Source organism: Malaya genurostris, chromosome 3 (genome assembly GCF_030247185.1).
Source record: "Malaya genurostris strain Urasoe2022 chromosome 3, Malgen_1.1, whole genome shotgun sequence".
Classification (NCBI taxonomy): Eukaryota; Metazoa; Arthropoda; class Insecta; order Diptera; family Culicidae; genus Malaya; species Malaya genurostris.
This window is the reverse complement of record NC_080572.1, coordinates 211755673-211768206: the sequence shown is the minus strand read 5'-3', so window position 1 is coordinate 211768206 and position 12534 is coordinate 211755673.

Genomic DNA, 12534 nt, shown 5'->3' with positions numbered 1-12534 from the left:
ACAGTCGAGCAGGTGGTAGTAGTGTTTCCAACGTATAGCAAATTTGAAATTCACACAGGATTTTGAAAAATTTTGTTCGAGCCTGTATATCTGTTATCTGTGCTTTTACTTTGGAAGAGGAAAGGTGACAGGGATTCCCAAACACATTAAACTAGTTTTGAGTCCAATTTAGAATTCTGTTTTATGTTCTTATCTTCGTTGCTCTAAACAAGAGATTTTATTTTTAAACACTTATGAATTTGTAATGCTGAAACCGTACGTCAGATCCAGAAAAAATCAGTAGATTTATATGGCTGACACCAAGTAGCTTGTCAATTGAACCTAAATTCGTGCAAATCGGCTCAGCGACTTCTGTTAAAAGCGAGTGAGTTTTGGAGTAGGTGACCACTTTTTTTGGATGGGTAGAGCCGAAATCAGTTCTAAAGACCGTCCCAGAAAGTATGGACGCAACTAAAAACCGCTACCATTTCGCAATGGTTCAGAATCTGTCAATTTTTATGGTTGCGTCCTGTTATTTACACTCTTCTCTTACCACTTGTGCAGTTGTTTATTCGTTTTCATCAGTTTGTTTCGGAATGCGTGGACTTTCAGCAGAACAACGTCGAAAAATGGTGTATAAATGATGCACAGTACCCGGACTGTCACTGAGAAGATAGCAAAAATGGAAGGAGTAAGTGAAAAAGCCGTGCGAAATGCAATCAGTAAGTTCGGTGAGGATAACATCTTTGAGGATAAACCGAAAACGGGTCGTAAAAAAGGTCCTGCTAACCCTCAGTTGGATAAACGTATACTGAAGGCGTTCGAGCAAAAGAAGGAGGTTTCAGTTCGGGATGTGACCAAAAAAGTGGGCACTTCGAAGTCAAATGTTCTTCGTGCTGAAGAACGTTTGAATCTTCGAACCTATAAGAAGCAGAAACAACCAAAACGTAGTCCGAAACAAGAAGCATCAATCAGACCGAGGGTTCGAAAGCTGTACAACACGATTCTTGCTGGAAATTTGAACTGCATAATCATGGACGACGAAACCTACGTGAAATTCGATTACAAATCCTTGCCGGGACCACAATATTATACGGTGCGAGAAGGGCAAGTGTTAAAACAGTCCGAGACATCGATTGGAGTCGAAAAATTTGGTAAGAAAGCTATGGTCTGGCAAGCAATTTGTAGCTGCGGTAAGATTTCGAAACCCTTCATCAGCACTGCTTCAATGAACAGCAAAATATACATAAAGGAATGTTTACAAAAACGACTTCTACCCATGATTCGAAGCCACAAGGAACCTGTTGTCTTCTGGCGAGATCTTGCTTCTTGCCACTACTCGAAATCAACGGTAGAATGATTTACTACCAAAAATATCACTTTCGTCCCAAAAGACATGAATCCACCAAATTGCCCACAACTTCGACCAATTGAGGACTTTTGGGCATCAACGAAGGCACATCTTAGGAAACATGTCTCGGCAGCCGAAACCATTCAACAGTTCGAAAAAGATTGGAAAAAAGTGTCAAAACTTGTTGCCAAGAAGTATGTACGGAATTTAATTAGGGACGTTTGTAAGAAGGTGCGCCAGCTAGTCTACATGGCTAAGTAGTAAATGTTGAGAATAATTTTCTGTTGTTGACGTCTAATATTATCAGTATATCGAATAAAATTTTAATATCTAACACTTGTGAATTATTTACAGCGAAATCAAAGTGCGTCTATACTTTCTGGGACAGTCTTTAATGAATAGCAAATAACACGATTGATGAATTGGAGACTGAGCTCAAGTCTGTATTTTTTTTGTAAATATAAAAGAATAGCCATAGCATTCGCTCAAACTTTGGAAAACTTTTCCGAGGAGCAGAAGGCCGAGTGTCGTATACCAATCGATTCAGCTCGGCGAATTGACCAAATGTGTGTGCAAAATTAAGAGGCGTGTTTCTCAAAGATCGCTGGGCCGATTTTGACCAAACTAATCGCAAATGGAAGGTCTTCCTGAAAGTATTTAGTATTTAGGTCACCCAGAACGGTATTGAATAGTTTTGAGATAGGATGTTTACTTTTTGAGTTATTCAAAGTTTTATGTCAAAATTTTCAGTTTTTTGACAGTATCTGCCACAACTAACTTTGAAAACAAAATATGTTTTTAAACTTAGATTTCGCACGGTAATAGCTATCCAACAAGCCATAGATTGTCAAAATCCGTCCATTTTTAACGGAGCTATCAATATTTTTCTGTAAACGACTTTTCGCCTTATTCCAGTAGTAGGAATTTTGAGCGCTGAATGACAAAGTAATGTTTGGGAGCAACGTGGAACAAGATTTTTTATACAACTGTTTCTAAGTACCAAAAAGACTGTGTACAGCATCCTTTTTCATGACATTTAGCCTCGGACCGATTTTAGCACGGTTCGATTTGGCAACATAATCGTTCGAGTACGACATGTAAACTAGATGATGGCAACATTTTCAAGTTGAAAGCAATATCATAATTATTTTGATTAAAACTAATTACAGTAATAAATGCTGGAAGAAGATTACTCCCATATACTTCAGTTCGTCGAGATCAGCAAATGCGTGGGTGACAAATAATTTCACGCAATTTTATTGGAGATGACTTAACCGTTTTCTACAAACTCAGATTCATATGAAAAGTAGTATACTCCCAAACAAGGTTACTGAAATACGTTTGGATCCGACTTCTGATTGCGGAACCACAGGAAAAACGAAATTAAAATAGCGCAACTCATTTTTCTCGTAGATGACTGAACCGATCTAAGATTCAAATGAAATTTAAGAATTAAATGAGAGGTCTTAAAATCCTATAAAACTTCTTTTTTTTTTAGTCAGATCCGACTACCGGTTTAGGAGATACAGGGTGATTAGTATAAAAATGTCCATTTCACATAAATTAATCAGGTATATCGGGTTTGCAGATTTGGATAGTCGAAGCTTCAAAATTAATCGCTTTAAAATTCCGGTTCGGGATGTCGGATCTGAATTTGGAATATACTTGATGTACTGTATAACCTTACATTTGAATATAAGTTTGAGGAAATTGAACGAGCATTCTTTGACAAATTGACAAGGGGTTCTTTTTGAAAAAAAAAATGAAACTGAAAAGAGTTCTCTTTGACTAAAAGCCGGTATAACTCAAGTTAGATAATTTGGTCTGCCGATTGAAGGGGATTTTGAACCAATTTGATGGAAAGTGTTGTTCTACACGTGGTACTTTCCGAGAAAGCACACATGAAATTGTAATTTTTACACCAATCACCTTGTGATTCCGGAACCGGAAGTTGGATCAAGATGCAGTTTAGGAATTTTTCATGAGGTTTTAAGACCTTTCGTTCAAAGTTTTTGAAAATAGGAAAGAGAAAAGTAGGTGCACATATTTTTATTTTCTGTTGTTGCACATATCACCGTGTTATTCCGGAACCAGAAGTCACATGCCAATAGGACCTTTCATTTGAATCTCAGTTTGTGGAAACCGTTTGAGCCATATTCGAGAAATGTAAGTACCCAAAAATATTTCATACATAAACATATTGCGTACTCGACGAACTGAGTCAAATGGTGTATAAAAATCAGTTTTCACAGTGATTTTGTAATCTTTCTAGGTAAAAAAGGCATATAACTAATTTCTAGATCCAATATAAACAGAAACAGTTGATTGGAAACTACAATGGACAGTATACAAGAGCTTAAGAATACATACAGAGGCTTTGAATCAATTTAAAGTAAACATTATATCAAGGTGGGGCTGATGTATGAATATTATTCTATATTGTTCAGCCTCGGTCGTTGTGATATTATGTTAATTACATGCGTAATACTCAAGGGATCTGAATCAATCCTCAGAGTTAATGCACCGGAAATTAAAACTAAGGATTTCATTACTAATTACCAATATTTCGAAATATCAAAGAGTTGAAAGAAAATCGTAATTAGCTGATGACCTATCAACTGCTACAACAAATTCTTATGTGTTATTCTTAAGCACATATGCGCAGCAGATGTGGATAAAGCACCGACACGGAATTGAATGAACTGTTCCATTCAATTTGTCATGAGGCTGGCTTGGAAGGCGAGACTCTTCTTCTAGTGTTGTAGCGCTTCCATTTCGAGAATGATCCTCATGCTGCCTACTATATTGCCCCCTTCTACTGTCGGATGCATACACTTGGGGCCCGAGTGTTAGATGAGGTGAGGGAAGGAAAGTTTTTGTTGCCTGATAAACCGTAAGGCTGGAAAAGGAGCTGGAAGAGAAGACTATAGTTCACCCATAGTTAAAAGGGATTGAATTGAATAAAGGAAGATTTCTTTTGTAACGGTTTTCGCCGTTTTGTTGGGGACGAGCAAACTTCGTTGACTGCCAGGTGACATTTGCTTTGTAGCACGGTGTTTTTGATGATTTTGTTGACGTTGTTCTACTTGCAGTTCCGATGTTCAGCCTAGTCACGTAGAATTCCATTTCTCCCCAGTCGTCAATATTGAAACATCGTCTATACGCCTTCATTCAATCGTGGTCCCCTGGTTCGAGCATGGCACTGTCCTTGTATTTTTAGAATTTGTTTTTCTATGTTGGTTGCAAAGGAAGGTGCTAGGCCACGGAAGGCTTTTGTGCTTTTGTTAACAAATCGAACATTTGCGGAAACTCGAAGCTGGCGGTCGCTAACACAATTGGCTGCAACAAACTGTGTGATGACTTGAGGTACCGAGCAGGTGTTGAAACTTTTTTTTTTGCATTACGTGTGTTTCCGCTGTTCCCAGTGAGAATCGTAGCTTCAGTGCCGAGTGGGTAGTAGTTGATCGAATTGAAGCTGGAAATTGCATTAGGATAATTGAAAAAGTCTGTTTTCCTCTTCCCTTTCTTCCCGTATTGCTTTGCTAAATGGTAATGTAACTTCTAGCACGTAGCATAAGTTCGGACAGCACTACACACTTGTTGAATTGCAAAAATTGTGTTCCAAGAGAGTCCATGCTGTGGTATAGTTTGGTATATTGAACCCACAATAACTGTTCTCGGAGCCTGGAGTAAACTATACTAGTCGTACAGTACTACAAACGTATAATTGATTTTTACGGGTATTTTTTGTATATCAAATGATTTAATGATCTATTGAAAATTTTCATAAAAAATAGAAGATGACTTCTTCATATTTAATTTTAAATTATTGCTATTATGTACTTCATATAACAATTTTTCTCAGAAAAGTTAACTCAGTGTTGCTAGCATGATTAAATTCGCTGAATCATTTCCTACATTCGATTTTGCTTACGGTAGGAAAGTATGTGGAAGACATTTTTTCGCTATTTCAATCGTCAACAGAGGAAATCAATACAAACGGACAAACGGAACTAAGACTTCGCTACCAATAAATTTTCCAATGATATCAGGTGTACAACTTTGCTTCCGCCTTTTTTTTTTCCAAAATTAAAAGCTTTATTGCGAAAAAGTGCTTACAGATGTATTATTCAAAGTATTGTCCGTTGCTAGCGAAAACTTTCTCCCATCTTTTCGGCAATTTTCGGATCCCAGCTCGAAAAAAGGTGTCCTCTTTTGACGCTATCCATGAAGCAATCCATTTTTCCAACTCTTCGAAGGATTGAAAATGTTGATCTGCCAGACCGTGTGCCATCGAACGGAATAGGTGGAAGTCAGAAGGGGCGACATCTGGGGAATACAGCGGGTGGGGCAAGAATTCACATTTCCGCGTTTCCAAGTACTTTTTGACCACTTTTGCGACGTGAAGTCGAGCATTGTCGTGTTGGAGGATGACTTTGTCATGTCGCTCTTGATATTGTGCCCGCTTTTCTTTTAGCGCGCGACTATGGCGCATCAGTTGCGTTAACTAGCGATCTCCTGTGATAGTTTTACCCGGTTTCAATAGCTCGTAGTAAATCACACCGATCTGATCCCACCAAATACAAATAATAACTTTGGCGCCGTGAATATTCGGTTTGCCTTCGACGAAGCAGTATATCCGGGCTTTCCCCATGATTTTCTGCGTTTAGGATTATCGTATCGAACCCACTTTTCATCACCGGTTACGATTCGATGTAAAAACCCCTTACGATTTTGTCTTTGAAGCAGTTGCTCACATACAAATAGACGGCGCTCGATGTCCCTCGATTTCAACTCGTACGGCACTCAGTTTCCTTCTTTCTGAATCATGCCCAGGGCCTTGAGACGTTTTGAAATGGCTTGCTGACTGACTCCCAACGATTCGGCAAGCTCTTCTTGGGTTTGGCACGAATCTCTAATCAAGCAATGCTTCTAGTTGTTCATCTTTGAAGGTTTTTTCTCTTCCACCGTCATGTTTGTCTTTGACATCGAAATCACCATTTTTAAAACGTTGAAACCACTCCCGACACGTTCTTTTACTCAGAGCTGCATCACCGTAAGTTTCTGAGAGCATTCGAAGTGCTTCAGCTGCATTTTTTTCGAATTGTAACAGAAAAGTAAAACTTCCCGCAAATGGCGAGAATTGGGCACATAAACAGACATTTTCGAGCGCGAATAATACGAAAACAAGAACAACTGTCACTGAAACGGCAGAGACAATTCGTTAGGCACTGTACTCACTTTAAAGGCATTATCATCTATGTAGGTATTTTGACCAGCCTCAGCCGGTACAGCCACCTATCGGAAAACGGCGAAAGCAAAGTTGTACACCTGATACAATTGATGATTTTTGAAACATCGCAGTGTTGGATTCTAAAAGGAAAAGCCCGAACGAAGTTGGAAAAACGTTGATTACTGACGCCAATTCGTTAACGGTTTGTTTAAAGAAACGTCAAAACGGCTCAAAAATATTTCAACAGGAGTGCGCAATATTAAAAACCTGTTCTAATCCACCTAGTGGTGTAAAGATGCCTTTCTCATTTTCATTTTCTCCTGTATATTACAGCAGAAATTAATGAAAATCTATTCAATCATGTGTGAGAAAGTGAAGTGGGCTACATTTTACTACATTTGATTACTATTGTTGGTACTTCCGTAACCAAAAGCTGGATACCGGCATAGTGACATTCGGTTCATTCAACCATACACTAATATGACCTACAAATTTATTTACGATTCTCTATGAAGATTTGAATTTTGGAAAAAAAAGTTTACCGGTAGTCGGACTTGAATATAATTCAGCAGATCAATGGTTTATTTAGTAACAGACTCTCATGGTCTGCAAACTAGAGAAATTAACTAGAAAATATAAAAAGGGAGCTTATGAAAAAAAAATTCTTGAAACTGACATTTTTCAACTAAGCACCCTACCTTCGGAAGTAGGGGTTTAAGCCGAATGAAAATTGGAATATTCTTATGATATCTTGAGACCTTTGATTCAAATCGAAGTTTGAGGAAATCGGTTCAGCCATATTCTAGAAAAGTGAGTAACATTATTTCAAATTTTTGGTGCATATCACTCTGTAAATTTCGGAACCAGAATTCGGAATCAAATGAAATTTAGGAGCTTTGTATGAGACCATAAGGCCTTTTATTTGAATCTGAGTTTGTGAAAATCTGTGAAGCCATCTCCGAGAAAAGTCAGGGACATTTTTTCACATTTTTAATGCATTAATTTCACATTTTTGATGCATATCATCCTGTTATTCCGGAAGCGGAAGTCGGATCCAAAATATATTCAGGAACTTTATATGGGACCATAAGACCCTTAATTTAAATCTAAGTTTGTGAAAATCGGTTTTGCCATCTCCGAGAAAAGTGAGTGACATTATTTTCACATTTTGGTGCATATCACACTGTAATTCCGGAACCGGAAGTCGTATTCAATTGAAATTAAGTACTTTAGATAGGACCGTAAATTCTTTAATTTGAATTTGAGTATGTGAAAATCGATTCAGTCATCTCCTGGAAAAGTGAGTGACATTTTTTTCACAGTATCGGTGCAATATTTCCACAATTTTGTTGCATATCACCCTGTAATAACGGAAGTGGAAGTAGGATCCAAATGAAATTCCGGAACATTGTATGACACCATGAGACCTTTTATGTGAATCGAAGTTTATAAAAATCGGTTCAGCCATCTCCAAGAAAAGTGAGTGACATTTTTTCACATTTTTAATTTTTGCTGCATATCATCCTGTAATTCCCGAAGCGGAAGTTGGATCCAAATGATATTCAGGAACTTTGTATGAGACCATAAGGCTTTTTATTTGAATCTGAGTTTGTGAAAATCTGTTAAGTCATCTCCGAGAAAAATGAGTGAAATTTTATTTACATTTTTAATGCATTAATTTCACATTTTTTATGCATATCATCCTGTAATTCCGGAAGCAGAAGTCGGAACATTTCTTGGAGATGGCTTAACAGATTTTTTCACAAACTTAGATTCAAATAAAAGGCCTTATGGTTTCATACAAAGTTCCTGAATATCATTTTTGGTGCATATCATACTGTAATTCCGGAAGCGGATGTCGGATCCAAATGATATTCAGGAACTTTGTATGAAACCATAAGGCTTTTGAATCTAAGTTTGTGTAAATCGGTTCAGCTATCTCCGAGAAAAGTGAGTGACAATATTTGTCACACACACAGCTACTTAATGGTTTAGAAAAACCTGTTTTAATCCAAATGGTGTTAGGATGTCTTTCTCATATAACACATGTTTTCATTTATATTACGAAGGGACTTATCAAAAAACTTTTCTTTGAATATGGAATAAGAACAAGCAACTTTGTTAACGCATACACTAGCATAACCTTTTCAATTTTTAACAGCTTTGACCCAAGTAATAGGATTTTTTTTGCATTTTCGCTCTAAGTGACGGTTTAAAATATTAAACACACTTCACCCTGTTGTTCTGGAACCGGACTTGGGATCCGCACAAAAATCAAAAGCAATCTATTGGTATAGACGTTGACCCTTTTATTTTATTCTAAGTTTATGAAAATCGATTCAGCTTTTTCTGAGAAAATAAGAAGACTTCCGACTATTTCTAGTATTTCTTGAACCAGTCTCTGAGAACCGGTATAGCTGAAATAAGTTCATTTGGTCAGCAACTAGCATAATCTATTAATTGATGCAGTCTTTGAACCAAATTTACGTTATTCACAGTATCACTCTATACAGGGTCCGCCATCTACCATTTTTTTTGAACTAGCGGTTATTTCGACATTGGTAACCTTAATGTCACTTCTGATTTGACAGATACTTAGTATTATCCTGCCGCTGAACGAAAATGGTTGTGTATACGCTTGAGGAACGCGTGAAAATAGTGCCCACTGGGTTTGCGATCAGCTTGAAGAAGACGCCGATTTTTGCCAAAAAATCATCTTTTCGGATGAGGCACATTTTCATCTCGGCGGGTATGCTAATAAGCAAAATTGTCGCATCTGGGGGACGGAAAACCCGCACGTTATCATGGAGAAGCCGATGCATTCTCAGAGAGTGACGGTTTGGTGCGGATTTAGGTCTGCCAGCATCATTGGGCCATTTTTCTTCAAAAATTAGGCAGGAGCTGCCGCCACGGTCAATGGCGAGCGCTACCGCGCCATGATTAGCAATTGGTTCTTCCCGTTACTTGAAGAGGAAGACTTGGACACCATTTGGTTCCAACAAGACGGCGCTCCGTGCCACACAGCCAACGCTACGATCGATCTTCTGCGCACAGTCTTCGAAGATCGAATTATCAGTCGAAATTCGGATGTCGTTTGGCCGCCTCGGAGCTGTGATTTGACGCCGTTAGACTATTATCTTTAGGGGGCTGTCAAAGATAAGTGTTATGTGGACAAGCCAGAGACAATTCAAACCTTGAAGGACAACATTCATGCAGCCATAGCTGCAATAAAGCTGCATACAATCGAAAATGGACAAAAAAAAAACTGGACCGACGGTATGGCGTACTGCAAGGCCAGCCGAGGCAGCCATTTGAATGAAATTATATTGCACAATTAACCGGATGGATTGTACTTTAATATGATAAAATAAATTTTGAAATCGGATGAACCGTTTGTGTTTTATTGCATGTAAAAAAAGTTACATGGCGGACCCTGTATGATAGGTTGTAATTTGATATACACTACCCTGTATTCCCGGGACTGGAAGCCAGATCTGGATAAAATTCTACATCAACTTAACACAGACTTTGCAGTCGATTCTTAGCGTACATTTTTTCGTGTCATTTATAAAATCACGCTCCTGAAAATAAATTTTTTATGCTTATCAGCCTTTAACTCCGGAACCGGAAGTTGTATCCGTAAATTCGCTAGGGTTATATGGGATTGTGAGATCTTTCATTTGAACCAAAGCTTGTGAAAATTGAATAAACAGTCTCAGAGAAAATCAGCTTTTTTAGTTCATTTTGCACATTTCAGGACCGGAATTCGGATCTAGATGAAATTCAATGGAAAACTCTGGGACTGCAAGCCGTTTAATCTGAATCTTAGATCGAGAAAATCGGTTAAGCGGTCTTTGAGAAAATCGAGTGCACGTTTTCTTCATTTTTTGCACATTTTAAGCCGTTACTCTCGAACCGAGAGTTTGATCCGGATAAAATTCAATAGCAGACTATGGGACCGAGAGACATTTCATTTGAATCGAAGCTTGTGAAAATCGGTCCAACCATCTCCGAGAAAATTGAGTGTACAATTTTGTTACATACAAGCATACATTTACACACAAAGCCATTTTGCGTACTTAACTAACTGAGTTGAATGGTATATGACACTTGGCTCACAAGGTATATGACACTATCGGTTGCTTGCTTTTGAGTGTTTTTTTGTAGCTCCTAATCTTTATTAGAGATTCCTACTGTCTTACTTTGAGCCACCAGATCTCAGGGAGAACACATATATTTTACATAAAATTTACTCTGTAGCAGTCTCTAATAACTACGAGAAAAATTAGTATTAGGTAACCCACTGCTTTTATTTAAATCCACGCTCGTAATGAAGTATTTAAAACCCTCATTTACAGAAGAAGCTCCCAAGTCTTGAGGAAAATTATTTGGAAATTTCTTAAAGTTTGCTTATCTCATGGAAAAATCTCTGGAGAATAGAATAAAGGGTGATTTTTTTTAAAAGGTATATGATTTGATTTTGCAAAAAATAAATACACAAAAAAAATTATTGGAATCGATTGAACGATCAATATAATTTAATGTTTGAAGATGATCCTACTCCAACTTTGCCAGCGTTCATTCATGATTAAATTATAGAACAAACGACATTTCATGATTAATATACCATGACAAAAAGATACCAAAAATCACCCTTTATAAAGACTGTCCCAGAAAGTATGGACGCAACTAAAAACCGCTGCAATTTTGCAATGGTTCTGAATCTGTCAATTTTTATGGCTGCGTCCTGTTGTTTACACTCTTCTCTAACCACTTGTGCAGTTGCTTATTCGTTCTCATTAGTTTGTTTCGAAATGCGTGGACTTTCAGCATAACAACGTCGAAAAATTGTGTACAAATGGTGCACAGAACGCGAACTGTCACTGAGAAAGATAGCAAAAATGAAAGCAGTAAGTGAAAACGCCGTGTGAAATGCAATCAGGAAGTTCGGTGAGGATACGAACCTTTGAGGATCAACCGAAAACAAGTCGAAAAAAAGGTCCTGCTAACCCTCAGTTGGATAAACGTATACTGAAGGCGTTCGAGCAAAAGAAGGAGGTTTCAGTTCGGGATGTGGCCAAAAAAGTGAGCACTTCGAAGTCAAATGTTCTTCGTGCTGAAGAACGTTTGAATCTTCGAACCTATAAAAAGCAGAAACAACCTAAACGTAGTCCGAAACATGAAGCATCGATCCGGCCGAGGGTTCGAAAGCTGTACAATACGATTTTTGCTGGAAATTTGAACTGCATAATCATGGACGACGAAACCTACGTGAAACTCGATTACAAATCCTTGCCGGGACCACAATATTACACGGTGCGAGAAGGGCAAGTGTTAAACCAGTCCGAGACATCGATTGAAGTCGAAAAATTTGGTAAGAAAGCTATGGTCTGGCAAGCAATTTGTAGCTGCGGTAAGATTTCGAAAGCCTTCATCACCACTGCTTCAATGAACAGCGAAATATACATCAAGGAATGTTTACAAAAACGACTTCTACCCATGATTCGAAGCCACAAGGATCCTGTTGTGTTCTGGCTAGATCTTGCTTCTTGCCACTACTCGAAATCAACGGTAGAATGGTATACTACCAAAAATGTCACTTTCGTCCCAAAAGACATGAATCCACCAAATTGCCCACAACTTCGACCAATTGAGGAATTTTGGGCATTAACGAAGGCACATCTTAGGAAACTTGTCGCCAAGAAGTCTGTACGGAATTCAATGAGAAACGTTCACAAGAAGTTGCGCCAGCTAGTCTACAATGGTTAAGTAGCAAATGTTGAGAATAATATTCTGATCTTGTAGTCTAATATTATCAGTATATCGAATAAAATTTGAATATCTAACACTTGTGAATTATTTACAGCGAAATTAAAAGTGCGTCCATAATTTCTGGGACAGTCTTTAAGAACTCAATTCATTAATTTCATAAGATTTTAAGGTAAATCGCCCATTCAATATGGTGAAGCTT